At 35.7% G+C, this 16,162-nt stretch overlaps 1 pseudogene; it reads right to left on the bottom strand.

Annotated features, from left to right (window-relative positions):
* Positions 1–3,295: 3,295 nt before the first annotated feature.
* Positions 3,296–14,419, bottom strand: LOC102916666 (large ribosomal subunit protein uL6 pseudogene; annotated as a pseudogene).
* Between the last annotated feature and the right edge of the window lie 1,743 nt (positions 14,420–16,162).

Genomic DNA, 16,162 nt, shown 5'->3' with positions numbered 1-16,162 from the left:
AAAACTGTGTCAAACTTGTGAATCAATGCAGAATCTCACATGATCTTATGCCCCCAGCAATTAAATATAGTTCTGTCTTATTTGTTCATGAAGACTTTTCTTAATTTGGAAGTCTTATCTTTCATCTGTGGTTTGCAGCCAATAGTACACTATAGATCCTCCCATTACCTTGAATCATTACCATCCCATGTTATTATGAAAAAGAATCTCGTAGATTCATATTAAATCCAAACTTTCTAACCTTGTGTTTTCATCATTACGTAAGATTGATATTGAAGGTGGTTTTGAAAACTATCCAACCTTGTAATAGAAGGTTATTTTAGGAAGGTACGCTGTATTAATCCCAGCATGGGTTATTGATGCTAACATCAGGGAATGGGGAAATTTAGGTAGGCATGACCTTAAGATAAAATGACCCTTCCGCTGCAAAAGGAATACCCTGGTGGAGCTCTGGCTTTAGGGATAATTACTGGACAAGATGAATGATCTCAGTTTCTCTATACTTTATATCCAGGTTCCATATACTCTATTACCCTTTCTAGAAAAATCTGAATAAAATAAAACACCACAGAGGAAGGTCTGGAAATTATATGAACATTTTCAACAAACTGAGCAGAAACTACTAACATTCATTTTCTTATATTATTTTTCTTGACAAAAACTAGGGTCATTTAGAATCTTTGCTCAAATCCATTGTTCCTCTTGAAATATTTTGTTGTTTTTCTGTCTTTCCTGGGAACAAGTTAACAATGATAATAAACTGTGTTCTCCTGTTGCTTTGGGATTCTGAAACCCAGGGTCTATGCACTTCAACTGACCAATTAATAACTAAAATTGTCGTTTATGCTGCACATCTTTCATTTGTAAAATTTAAACATTTTCCAGTTCATAGTCAATTAACAGAATTATTTTAGATGTATATATTTCTTTCTTTAATCCTTTATTTATCTTAAGAATTGGAGCTAATACTCTCACATCAGCTTCTATTTGTAATGTGCATAGAGTGCAAGAGATGGAAGCACACAATGTAGCATTGTAGGATCCTTATACATTTTAGAATTCTAAGATAAACATTAATTCTAACAAATTACTTCTTTTTAAAGTATAAATGAACATATACTTTTGAAGAAGCCAAAAGCACCTGAAGCCTTCCCTCCACCACCACGTACAGGTGTGTGTGTGTGTGTGTGTGTGTGTGTGTGTGTGTGTGTGTGTGTGTGTGTGTTTGGTGAGCAATAGAGTGGTAATCAAGAGGAGGTTACAATTCAATAAGCCAAATCTAGAAAAATTAAGTCTAAAGAAACCAACATGGCAAATAATACTAGAATCTCAATCCCACAACAGTGCATAAATCACTAATGTCCTGAATCAATTCTGTTGTACTAAATGCCAGTTTCTAAGGCCAACATTGAACACATTGAAGCTCAGTATTTCCCTATGCACATATCAACGTCTCTTGCTGATGGTAAGTGGAAAACAGTATAAAATTTGATGACAATGAAGTAGAGCAAATCAATTTAAAATATAGAAAAATAAGATGGTGGAACGACAATATACAATAAATTGTAAATGAGCAATAAAAATCAAAATACATGTTAGACTGCTTTTAAAAATTCATATGTGTGATTATAAGATATGATAAAACATAAGAAAAGCAAATAATTAAAAGGGTAGAAAAATCATATTAGGCATATTCTAACTCCAAAGCCAATAGTAGGTATACTGTAACCCCAAAGCTAATATTAGGTAACCTAGTCCCCAAAGCAAATACATGTATATTAATATAAAATAAGAAAAAATTAAAACAAATGGTGTTGTTAGAGAAAGAAATAGGTAATTACATGATGATCAAAATGATAACTAGGGACTGGAAAGATGGCTCACTGGTTAAAAGCACTTACTGCTCTTGAAGAGGACCTGAGTTCTGTGCCTAGCACCCAACATTGATAACAAGTTCTTAAATTCCTGCTGAAAGAGATTCAATGCCTCTCTAGTTTCCTCATGTACCTGCACTCACTTACACATACCCTCACAGGGTCTGCATGCATAGATATAATTGAAAATAAAAATCGGTATTAAAAGTAAAGTGATAACTCAGCAGAAATTCAAAATTTCCAAGTCAGTATATAACTAAAATATATTTACAAAAGTGTACTACAACTCATGAGAGATGAATTAATTTGCTATTGTCCTAAAATATTTCAAGAAAACTATTTTTGATATGTGAAGTTGCAAATAAAGAAGAAACTTAATTATATGAAATATCTGTGGAAAAGTTCTCAAACAGCTTGCCTAATTGGGAAAATACAGGATTCCATCTAATATTAAGAGAAATGCATTATTCTATGAAAACAAGGGAAGATATTCTAAATCAGTGATTTATTATAAGAAGAGCAAACTTCATACAATTTAAAAAATAGATTCCATATTCTTTTACTCTAATATCAATATAATTTAGAAGTTCATAATAAAATGATATAAATTCCTCTCTAGTAGAAAATGAGAAACATAATGGAAATTCATAACAAAAATTTTACAAATAACAGGAATGAAAAGTAAAGAAAATATTGCACATCAAAACCACAGAAGATTGTAAAATGTGGCAAAATAAGAGCATGTTAAATATCAATATGTATACTGTGAAAGAATATAGGCTCAAATTTATATGTGTGCTAGAAAATAAACCCAGTTTCACACATGCTAAGCATAAGCTATATCATGAAACTGTCCCTAAAATCAAGGCTCAAAATTCAATGCAAGTACCTACCTTTGGAGTTAGAAAAGGAAACACTGAAATATCTTAGATAGCAGAAGAAATCAGCTGATCATATTAGTTTATTAAATGAAATAGTAGAAGAGAAACAGGCATTGTTTTTAAATGAAGTTAGCTCTCAAAGAAACAAACAGATTTATGGATTTCTTTAACACTGACAAGACAAAAGAGGAGACATGTTCTGGTTTTATTGTGTTTCTTTCATAGACATGCTCTAGTACCATTGCTGTGATAAAACACTATAGCTAAAAACACCTTAGAAGAGGCAAGAGTTTTGCTTTCACTTTGTAGGTCACAATCCATCATTAAGGGAAGTCAGGCCACAACCTTAAGCAGGAACTTGAGATAGAAGTCCTGGAGAAATGCTGCTTTCTGGCTCATTCAACAGGTCATTCTTAGTTAGATTTGTTCTTTCTTTATTTTATTTTATTTTTCAATACAAGTCTTTTATTGTTCCAAAAGACACAATAACTTGTACTTATAACCCAGGTTCTTTTTTCTGAAGCTAGGTGACCTGGGGTCTTACTCATCAACCTGCTGCACTGTTCCTGTTTCAGACACACAGGTGTCATCCAAAAAATTTCTGATATCCTTGATTTGAACTGTTATGGCTTGCTGAATCAAAGCTGCTGCATTTTAAACAAGTTCATTTCTGTCAAAGAATAATTTATCCTTCTGGGCTTGAGAAACAGAACAAGCAACACTTGTCCTCGTACAGAGAAAACTCACCAAAGAAATTTCAGATTTCAACCAAGTACCCATTCTCCCAAATAGTGGCATTGGTATGGAAGTGAGCACATATAGACCTCACCTTGTAAGGGAATCCCAGTGTAACACCCTTGATCAAGTTCTGAACATGACTGCAGATTGTTTAGACAGTAGCAAGTTCCTTTCTGTTATCCCAACATTTTTCAAATTTAGCCTCTTCTTGTTCTTTCAAGGAAACTCTACCCTCTGGAGGGTTCCTCTGGGACCCTTCACAATGACTATGCACCCTTTCAAAGTGATGTAGATTCCTATATAGTCCAGAGCCACCTTCCTGAGAATGGTGCTGCCTACAGTAAACTGGCCTTTCCTACATCAATTAACCATCAAAATAAAACCCCCATAAACAAACCCACTATCCAATAGGAACTGGGCAGTCCCTCAATTGAGACTTCCTTCTCAGGTTACTCTTGGCTTGATCAAATTGACACTTAAAGCTATCAAAGAACTACATCTAACAAAATGAATGCTAAAACAGGTCATTCATAGGCCAATAATGAATGCATACTTATAGTCAAAGTTAGTCTTCAATATCACTTCTCCATTTTCAGGCAGTATGATAAGCCTATGCGATATGCCGTCGTTTTATATTGCTATTAGGTCAAAGCAAGTCAATGTAAACCCTGGAAGAACAACATGAGGAGAGAATTAAGTATATTTGTGGTTTTCTTCACACCTCCTGAAATTCTTTATTAATACTTTGCTCCTTGTTAATTCCACAAGGCTCACTCAATATCATTCTGCCTTTGAATTTTAGCAAAAATGTGCTGTTTGTGTGGGTGATTCTATTCTTGAGAGTATCAACACTCCAATAAAATTGGTGTTTTGAGCTGTTGTTAAGAGCAATTGGGTATGGTTTGGAAATGCCTGCATTGGGAAAGAACAAATTAAGTTTAGAAGAGATTATTATATTTTTCCCTTCAAATACAACTCCTAAAGTAAGAAAGTCAAATTCTTTCTATTCTCTCTGATTTTCCTGTGTGATGAGGCCAATTTAAATTATTTCTAAAAATAAAGCTTTGGCTTTTAGGGTTTAGGTAGTTCTCTGGATGATTGCATACAAAGGAGGATGTGTCTACCAACTCCTAAATATCCAGACACAATCCTAAAACTACTTATGAAATAAGTATCAGAGCAAATAGCAGTTGAAAATAGAATCTTATTCTGGATAATTTTCATATTTTCAAACTTGGAGAAATGAAGCAATTAACAGATACATACTTTTAATTGTAGCACTCCTTCACTCTACTTATGGGAATATTATCTATTGTTGAGTGTATTGCTCCTTTATATATAGTGAACTGGAGTCTAGTTGGATAGCTCTACTGACCTTGGTTGAGCTTATTCACACATGGGAAACATGTACACTTGGTTCAATGCTCTGATTCTATATCTCACATTCTCCAGCAGGCTAGCCAGAATTTTTTCCATAGTCATCACAAAAGGCAAACAGAAATGTGGAAGACTTAAAATCATTGTCATCAAACCTATTGCTGGTAAGTCTCCTGCCCAAACCTAACACTAAAGAATGAAACTAATACAACTTGTGCAGCAAGGAAGAGGAAACAGCTGAGACTGATTTACTAATCTACCAAAGAAACTTTGATCTGTCTTTATTCCCCAAACATTAGCCTTTGTGTCCTAAGGCCAATTTTCAAAACTTCACATCCCTACCTACACCATCTAGTAGTTCAAATATACCCCCTCTTATTTCGGGACTTTGATGGCTTTCTCTGTCCTAAGGACCAAGAGAATTTTACCAGTTTGTGGCTAAAAGATTGATAAATATGGGTATTTATTTCTAATTTGTGATGTATTATTTTATAATCTGGGTTATTATTTCAGATAAATATGCCTCCACAAAAAAGTTATACCTTAAAATCAAGGCTATCTTTTAGACATCTTCAATTTCCCATAGACTTTAACTTGGTAGATGTTCAATAAATAAATCCTAGTTGTTTAATGTGCTTGCTACTTGTGATATTATCACACAAAAAATCTTTCTTCTATATTAAGTGCAAAAAAAAACCAGAGCTTATTAAAATGTAGATTTTTCTAGAGGCGGTATGGAATGCATATTAGCTTAAAAATGAAGCTCTCAATTAAATATCTTTCTTCCTTGATGGAACACCTTGTTAATTGACCTTAGAGAAGATTATGTAAAGCATAGAAAAATCTCAAGTAACTGATGCAGTTATAAAGCAGAGGTTTTCAACCCTGGCTTCACACTAGAATCAGGAGGGCAATTTCTTCAAACAGTATCTATGCCCAGGGCTTACCCCAGATCAATTAGATCACTATCTCTGAAGATAGAACATGGACATCCATATTTTTTAAACATCCATAGATAATTTAATGTGATGCCAAGGTTGATGGCAGGTGCTTTAAACTCTTCTAAAAATGCCAACAAGAAAGTTCAGAAATTGAGCAACGCACCTGGAAGCAGCACACGGCTGTTAACTTGGATATTGCTAAGCAACTCTGACAGGTGAAACAGTATCCTAATTAATTGGTCTTCCTAAGTCCATTATGGTCCTTCACCTGGCAGTCGTTCTAAAAAACAGGTTTGGAAATGCTGAATTTCAGTTAGAATAAAGTAGTTCCTAGATGCTGGCCAAGCAAACTTACAACTTGACTTATATTGTGATATAAAATTGATTTGATATCACTGGGATGCAGATCTCCTGATGAGAGCTGACAAAGACCAGCTGAGGCTCTAGTTAAATGATGTGTGAGAACTCCTAGGAGCAGACAATTGGAAACTAATGAGATGATAAAGGCTTTCAGGTATGTGAGTTGATCAGCTTCCTGCTGAGACCCTCGCTCTGAAGTAGAAGAGAATTCTCTGGCTCAAGGCCCTCCTTTACAGTTTAGGAGTAATCAGGATTAGTCCAGGGCAAATGTAATATTCTATTAAGATATGTCCCTGTTCATTTTGGAGATGAAGTCAGCAAGAAATCTGATCCAGTAAGTATGGCTTCTATTACCCACAGACATATATTTTAATACAAAGAATATTTGTGTAATCATGTTCATATAGTTGCACCAAGATGGTTGGTGACAGAATTTAAGAAGACAATATTGGAGGTTTCATATACAGCTCATCAATAGAGTACCTGTTTAACTTATCATGTGTGAGGCCTTACTTTCATTCTGTAACACTGAAACCAAAAGACCAGACAGGCCTGTAATCCCAACATTTGGTCAGTGAAAGCGAGAATAAGTTCAAAATCATTTTTATTTACATACCAAGTTTGAAGCCAGGCCAGGACAGAGGAGTCTTTGTTTCAAAAAACTGAAAACAACAAGAAAATAGTGTTAGATCATAGATTCAGACCACATGGCAAGGAACCAAGTTTTTTGCCTCTTAAGTCTGCAGACTTCGACTAAAACTTTTACCCATAATCATCATCAAACTGGCTGTTGACTATTTATCCAGCACACAGTGGTTATGGTGAACAAAATTATGGATAAGGTTGTATTTTACAGTCAGAGTAAAATTATAAAAGGGCCTCTATAAAAAAATTAGTGGAAATTAGAAGTTCCAAGTTCAGGGAAATTAAAATCCTCATGCTAAGAAAATTTTGCCTGGGAATAAAAAATATTGGCAAAGTATGAAGAAAGTTTCTAGCATTATCAAAAGATTATCAATTTATTTAGACTAGCCTAGAAAAGTAATCTCCAAAATGGCCATAAATGCTCCACAGTACAGGGTTTTCATTATCAAATATGTATAGAAAATGTGGCAAACTACCTCTTTATGAGAGATTATCACTACATAGATCAAGAGTAAAGGCCAGTGATGAGCCAGATGTATGCTTACTTAGTCCAAAGTCACCAAAATATTAGAAAAAATAGAATCCATTATACTATACAATACATAGTACATCTTGGGAAAAACTGAAGCTATAGAATTTTTGTAACAGAAAAATGATCAATTAAATAAAACTAAATGAAACAAAAAGCTAGATAATGAGCAAAATTCTATGAACTTATTTCTTAATACATATGACTTGAAGTAGGTATAATTATAAAAAAATCTTTTAGATTTTAGCACTTACAGGAGTAATGTCTTCTGAGCTAAACTATTAAAATTAATTCAAGGAACAGTTCTAAAGCAACTAATGACCAAAATTCAAGAATCTAATATCTGTATCACTTTCCTCTGTAAGTCTTTCAGTTTTTCAGTGTCTCTTGACAACAACACCAACATTTTCATGACACTTTGTGCAGCAAACTAAAATGTAACTATGACCAACTATTTCTCATTTCATTTATATATTCTTTCCAGAAAGACTGTTTTTATAATAGTTCAAAACTTTTTAGAATCTGCTGTTATCAGTTTTTCAAAATGTATACTATATCATGATTGTGTTTCTGTAACACTTAGCTCACTAATATTGCTACTAGATAGGGAAGAATTACTTAATATTGATATGGTTTCATCAATAGCCTTTGAATATGAATGAATAATGCATTATCTATTATAAATCAGGAATCAAAAGTTGTTTTACATTAGAATATCTACATATTACTTCAGTAGACTGAATTTTATAATCAAATGTTATTACACAGTTATTTGAAGGAAGAGGTAGTTTTATATTTTTTCATTTTATTGAAAATAGATTTTTTTCTTATACAATGTATCCTGATTATAGTTTCTCCTCCCTCTGCTTCTCTGAATTCCTTCCTACCTCCTATCTCCTCTGATCCATTCCCTTTCTGTCTTTCATTGGAAAAGAACAGGTTTCTAAGACATAGCAACCAAACATGATAAAATACAATATAATAAGATAAAACAGAAAACATCTTTTTGAAGTTGAACAAGGCAACTCAACAGAAGGAAATGAGTCCTAATGGCACACACAAGAATCAAAGACCTACTGATTTTCACACTCGGGAGTCCCACAAAAATACTAAGCTAAAAGTTATTCACAGAGGACTTGGTGCAGACCCATGTAAGCCCTGTCCTTGCTGCTTCGGCTTCTGTGTACTTATAGGCACCTTGCTTAGCTGATTCAGAAGGCCTTATTCTCCTGGTATCCCCCATCCCCTCTGGATCTGACACTCTTTTTGCCTCCTCTTCTGAGGGATTCCCTGAGCTTGGAAGGGAGAGATTTGATTGAGTCATCCTTTTTAGATTCTCTTTCTATATTTCTGGCTGTGGGTCTCTGCATCTGTGCCCATCTGCTGCTGGAGAAAGTTTCTCTGGTGATGACTGAGCAAAGCACAGATCTATGAGTATAGCAGAAATCATGAGGAGTCATTTTATTAATACTTATTTTAGAACACCAGTAGTATTTAGTTTTACCCTAGTGTAGATGAAATTCTAAATGGTCTTATTAAATAAGAAACACAGAGCCAAATGCAGAGTTAAAAGTCCAAAAGATCAGAGCACTAGCAAAGTCTTTAGCTTACCAGTCACTGCCATCCTTCCCCTGAGAGAGAGACCTTCTCCTGTGTGACCCATCTTTTTATTGCATTTCTGTTCTACCTTCTCATTTCTTTAAACCCAAACACATGATTTCCTCATCACTGCCTGTCTATACAGACCTCCAGGTCTTTATGGTTTGCACTGAGATTAAATGTTCTGTTCACCTCTTGGCTGTGTCCTTGAACACACACAGATGCTACCTGCCATGTGATCTGATTAAGGGAGTGTATCACCAATGCCAGACATCTGCTAAATGGCTTGCTTTTAGCTCTGACCCCCAGGCAACTTTATTCATCAACATATAAACAAAATCACATTTCAACACAAACAAAATACCATCATACCATAGGTCTTTGCGCTGTCTAGCCTTTTATTCTCAGTTACCCAAACAGTGTCAGGTAACGAGGTCTCTTAAAAATTGGTGATATAGGTCCCAACTAGCTATATCTTGTTACCAAATGAGGATTATAGTAGTGTGACTGAGCTGCATTCAGTTGATTTCTTGGCTAAAGGAGTCACACTAAAATCCCCAAACAACTCAGCCTGCAGCTAAAGTAATGGGTTGCTCTCTGGATACTGACAGCAAGGCATGATTGCCAAGGATAACACCCACACACCTCGCTGAACATGGGCAAATCCACAAGCCTGCACCCCTACATTGTAGTGTCTTTGGTGCTGGGAAAGCACTGTCCAGGCCAAAAAATAAATGTAAATACCAACCCAGCCACAAAATCTTTGGCCTACAATCTGTCCTGCCTACAAGATACACTGCCACAGTGGTGGCACAGAACTTTTGAGAGCAACCAATCAATGTTTGATTTGACTTAAGGCCAACTCCAAGAGAAGAAATAGTTTTTGAAAAGGCTTTGGAATAACTTCTTGATGACAAGTTGAATGGTATCATGAATGCAACAGAACAGAAATAAATATGCAAGTAGTGGTAAAGCAAAGGTAAAAATATATGATCCACATACTTAACCACTCATATATGTATGAAGAAACACACACACACACACACACACACGTATATATTTGATAAAAGCCAGCAATATTTTTCTCTGAATAATTTATTTAATGAAGAGCACATAGCAATAAGATCAAATATATTTGTACTGACTTAATCCTCGCACCATATCTGTTGCTTTACTATATCAATTTAATACCCTCAATGAATTTATATCCTATGTATTAATATGCATTCTTTAAAACAGGAAAATGATTTTAATCCATTGCATAAAAGTCTAAACCACTTGGTGTTAGTGATGATAATGGTATCCCCAGTTAGGGACTGAATAGTGGTAAGATGTCCTTTAGACCATGTAGAATATTTCTGTAGCATGTAGGAGGTTTCATCAGTCACAGAGTGTATATAAGTTGATAGTCCCATAAAACTGGTGTTTCAACTACTCCCTATGATACTCATAAGACAATGTGTCTTAAGATGGCATCTCTCAAAACATATCTCTCTCATTAAATTACTTCTAACTCATGCATGAAAATAAATTAGCATGTACTATGATAGCTTCATGTTAAATAATTGTATCTATTACCCAAAGTTCATATCATTGTTTATTGTTTCTGCAAGTTTATAGAAATCAATACTTTTTATATCACATATTACAAATTCTCTTCACAAAGTATGATAATGTATCAAGGAAAATTACTCTGTAGTTTTCATTGAAAAATGTACTCAAATTTGTGCTTTCTCATGCTGGCACCGCAAACAATTATATTTTACAACAGAACATTGAAACAAACACATTTAGGCTGAAATCTCAAGATATATAAGGCTTATATTATTTGATTGGAACATACCTTGTTATATTATATGACCAACCCAGAAATGTCACATATATAAATTATATTACATTTTACAAAGGAAAAAAATGTTCATATCCTTAAAGATTTATAAACTTATAAAATATAAGGAAATATATGCTACCTTAGGAAATGAATATGATTTTATTCACAAAGACAAATTATAGAAAAATAATCATTTAGTCTCTTGTAGTTGTGGTAATAAATTAGGAGAAATTTTGGCTTGGGTAATTAAATCCCTTAGTAACAAAATCATAAGTCACTGGCAATTGAAATAATGAAACTGCTCTTAGGAAAAAAGAACCTCTTTGGTCTTTACAACTCTTTAGTCACAACGCAGGTATTGTAATAAAATTAATGAACAACAATTTTTGGAAATGTATTTGAATCCAAATTAACCAAATTTACTGAAACATTTCACAAGAGAAATTTAGAATAACTAGTCAATTTGAAGAAAGTATAAAATTGTAATATGGTGCCCATGCTTCTCAATTTCTATAATGTGAATATTTGAATATTGAAATCACCATATTTAATAAAATTTCTAATACCCAAAGCATGCTTCTCTTTTTCATTTTTACTTTTTATTTTATTGAAAATAGATTTTTTCATACTATATATTCTTTTGTTGCTGTTGTTGTTTTCTTTTATTTATTTAAAATATTTTTCATTTTACATACATACACCAGTTCTCCATCCCTTCCCTCCTCCCGCCCCACACTTCCTGCCATCCCATCCCCTATCTATTCCTCAAAAGAAGTAAGGCCTCCTTTAGGGAGTCAACAAAGTATGGAATACCAAGTTGAGGCAGGACAAAGCCCCTTCCCCCTCCATCAAGGCTGATCTAGGTATCCCACCATAGAGAATGTGCTCCAAAAAGCCAGTTCATGCACCTGGGATAAGTCCTGATTCCACTACCTATAATGGTATTTGCTCAGTCCATGACCTTAGGCTATAGGCTCAGAAGGAGACAGTGCTTCTTGACTTTGTATGTGACTCTTAAAAGGAAAGAGAGAAGGGTCACAAGCCCCTTCTCCCTGCTCCTGTCTGTGAGGTAGATTTGCTCTCAGTCAGATCAGAGGACAAATTCAGCTGTCTGTTCCATTCTGTATTCATGAATGTATTTCCTCAATTTACCTTAATAAATTTACCTAATACTTCTTAAACAGACTCCCATGGATTTATCACTTTAACTACCAGGGCCCCACAAACAGATCAAGCCACAGCACTGTCACTCACATTCAGAGGGCATAGGTTGGTCCAATGCAGGATCCCCAGATGCCAGTTCAAAGTCCATGGGCTCCCACTAGCTCTGGTCAACTGTGTCTGTGGTTTTCCCTATCATACTCTTTGACCCCCCCTTTCTTGTATGATTCCTAGTCTCTCTCTTTAACTGAACTCCAGGAGCTCAATTGAGTTGTTGGCTATGGGTCCCTGCATCTGCTTCCCTCAGTTACTGGATGACAATTAGTTACTAGGATGACAATTAGGGTAGTCACTAATCTGATTACAAGGGAAGGCCAGCTCAGGCACTCTCACCACTATTTGTTAGGGCTCTTATCTGGGTTTGTCCTTGTGAATTCCTGGGAATTCCCCTAGCACAAGGTTTCTCCCTAGCCCCATAATGGCTCCCTCTTGATTATCACAATATTTCTTTCATTGCTCTCCCTCTCCACCCCTCCCCCAAATCAGCCATCTTGATCCCTCATGTTACCCTTCCCCATCCCCTCCCTTCTACCACTATCTCAGTTTGCCTAGGAGGCAAACAATTTGCCCTTCCTGGGGCCCTCCACTCCTGTCCCTCTTAGGATTCTCCTATTTACCTAGCTTCTCTGGTGTTCTGGATTGTAGCCTGGTTATCCTTTGCTATGCATCTAATATCTACTTATGAATGAGTATATGCTGTGTTTGTCTTTCTGGGTCTGGATTATCTCACACACAATGATTTTTTTCTAGTTCCATCCATTTGCCTACAAATTCCATGATGTCATTGTTGTTTACAGCTGAGTAATACTTCATTGTGTAAATGCAGAATATTTGCTTGATCCATTATTTGGCAGAGGGGCATCTAGGTTGTTTCCATGTTCTGGCTATTATGAATAATGCTGCTATGAATGAAGTTGAGCAAGTGTCCTTCTGGTTTGATTGAGCATGTTGGGTATATGCCCAATAGTGGTATTGGTGTTTTCTTTGAGGTAGATTGATTCCAAATTTTCTGATAAACTTCCATACTGATTTCCAGAGTAGCTGTACAAGTTTGCACTCCCATCAGCAGTGGAGGAGTGTTCCCCTTACTCCACATCCTCTCCAACATAAAGTGTCATCAGTGTTTTTGAACTTATCCATTCTGACATGCATAAGATGGTATCTCAGTGTCATTTTGATTTGCATTTCTCTGATGACTAAGGATGTTGAACAATTCCTTGAATGTCTTTCAGAAATTTGAGATTCTTCTGTTAAGAATTCCCTGTTTAGCTCTGTACCCCATTTTTAATTGAATTATTTGGTATTTTGATGTCTAGTTTCTTGAGTTCATCATGTATTTTGAAGATCAGAAGTGTCAGATGTAGGGTTAGTAGAAGATCCCATTCTGTCAGCTGCTATTTTGCCTTATTTACTATATCCTTTGACTTATAGAAGCTTCTCAGTTTCAGGAGATCCCATTTATTAATTTTTGCTCACAATGTCTGTGCTACTGGTATTATATTCAGGAAATGGTATCCTGTGTCAATACATTCAAAGCTACTTCCCACTTTCTCTTCTATCAGGTTTAGTGTAACTGGATTTATTTTGAGGTCTTTCATTCGTTTGGACTTGAGTTTTGTGCATGGCAATAGATATATATTTATTTGCATTCTTCTACATGTCGACATCTAGGTATGCCAGCACCATTTGTTGAAGATACTTTCTTTTTTCCATTATATAATTTTGGCTTCTTTTTCAACAATTAGGTGTTCATAGGTGTGTGTGGATTAATGTCAGGTTGGTCAATTTGATTCCATTGATCCACATTCTGTTTTTATGCCAGTACTAAGCTGTTTTTGTTACTATAGTCCTATAGTAGAGTTTTAAGTCAGGGATGATGATGCCACTTGTAGTGGGTAGCCATTCCAGCTTGGATCTGGAAGTTCCAACCCCCATTGAGACTCTGGCAACTGTCACGCCTATGAGGTGGGGCCAGGGGAGGCGCCTGGAGACCTGAGAGCTGGATGGGCCAGCACTCTCTTTGTGTGCTCTCTGTTGCCGAGATGCTGAACGGTGAAGTTGGACTGTGCAGAGCTCTGGAGAACACTACTGGACTACGATATACCTTCCCCAGACCCTGCGACCTACCCATTACTTAATTTGTGAGTTATGCCATTAAATAAATATCCTTTTAACTACGTGGAGTGGCCAAAATAATTTCTCCAATAACCACTGGAGGTTCCTATGTTGTACAAGATTGTTTTGACTATACTGGGGTTTTTTTGTTTTTTCATATGAAGATGAGTGTTTTTCTTTTGAGATCTGTGAAGAATTGTGTTGGGATTTTAACGGAGATTGCATTGAATCTGTAGATTGCATTTGGTAAAATTACAATTTTTACTATGTTGATCCTACCTATCCACGAGCATAGGAGATTTTTCCATTTTCTGATATCTTCTTTAATTTATTTCTTCAAAAACTTAAAGGTCTTGATATACAGGTCTTTCACTTGCTTAGTTAGAGTTACCCCAAGATATTTTATGTTATTTATGGCTATTGTAAAGAGTGATGTTTCTCTGATTTCTTTCTCAGCCCATTTATCATTTGTGCATAGGAGGGCTCCTTTTTTGTTTGTTTTTAGTTAATCTTGTATCCTGCCACATTACTGAAGGTGTCTATCAGCAGTAGGAGTTCCCTGGTAGAATTTCTAGTGTCACTTATGTATATTACCATATCATCTGCAAATAGCTGAAGTTTGAATTCTTCCTTTTCAATTTGTATCCCCTTGATCTCTTTTTGTTGTCTTATTTCTCTAGCTAGAACTTCCAATACTATACTGAACAGATATGGAGAGAGCTGACAGCATTTTCTTATTCCTGATTTTACTGGAGTCACTTTGAATGTTTTTTTCATTTAGTTTGATGTTAGCCGTTGGCTTGCTGTATATTGCTTTTATTATGTTTAGGTATGTTCCTTTTATCCCTGATCTCTCCAAGACCTTTATCATGAAGGGGTGTTGGATTTTTGTCAAAGGCTTTTTCAGCATCTAAGGAGATGATCATGTGGGTGTTTTTCGTTCAGTTTGTTTATATGATGGATTATGTTGACAGATTTTCATATGTTGAACCACCCCTGCACCACTGGAATGAAGCCTACTTGATCATAGTTGATGGTTTTTGATGTGTTCTTGGATTCCATACAATATATTTTAACTATAGTTTCCCATCCTCCAACTTCTCTCAGTGCTCTCCACCTCCCTTTGCACCCAGACCTGCCCCCCTTCTGTCTCTTGTTAGAAAGCAAACAGGCATCTAAGGGATAATACTAAAACAAAATATAATAAGATAAAACAAAACAAAGTAGAACAAAAATGAAGCAAAGAAAAGAGCCAAAGATAAAGCACAAGAAATACATCTAAACATCCTTGTGCAGCCATCATCAGAGAAACTTTGACCTGTATGAAATGGGAATCAATATAGAGATCCACAGCCAGTTGATATATAGAGTGAGAGAGCTCTTAGAACACTCAGTCCTAAATGGGATGTTTCCATCAAATCCCTCTCCTCAGAGATCAGAAGAGGAGGCAGAAAGAATGTAAGAGCCATAGGGGATGGAAAACACCAAGGAAACAAGGCCTTCCAAACACAGCACTGCTGACCCACATTTGAACTCACAGAGATTGAGACAGCATGCACAGGGCCAGCACAGGTCCTCACCAGATAAGCTCCTAGATCTGGAAAAAGAAGTGTATATATGCCTCTAGCCCTAACCCAGAAGCTATAGCCAAATGATAACCACTTGAAAATGAAACAAACAAACAAGCAAACAGTTTTCTCCAAACTACTCTTAAGGGTAGGCCCCATGTCCAGCAGAAGATAGCAAACAGAAAACAGATTCAGTGGCATCTTTAGAGGTTCCTAGTCTCATAATACTGTGTCAGGGCATTTTTTTTAACCATACATGTCATTGGCAATATATGTGTGTGTGTGTGTGTGTGTGTGTGTGTGTGTGTGTGTGTACATATATACATATATGTATATGCAATATATATGTATATATGCATATATATGTATATATATTGCCTTCTGTTATTGTGCTTTTATGGGACCCCTGTGGGTGCAAGCACATGTGTCTTTGTTTCTCTTTTTATAACAATATTTACTGAATAATGCATTTCATGGAAACAT

Source organism: Peromyscus maniculatus, chromosome X (assembly GCF_049852395.1).
Source record: "Peromyscus maniculatus bairdii isolate BWxNUB_F1_BW_parent chromosome X, HU_Pman_BW_mat_3.1, whole genome shotgun sequence".
Classification (NCBI taxonomy): domain Eukaryota; kingdom Metazoa; phylum Chordata; class Mammalia; order Rodentia; family Cricetidae; genus Peromyscus; species Peromyscus maniculatus.
Note: the sequence above shows the minus strand (reverse complement) of the source record. Positions and strands in the feature narration are given on the sequence as shown.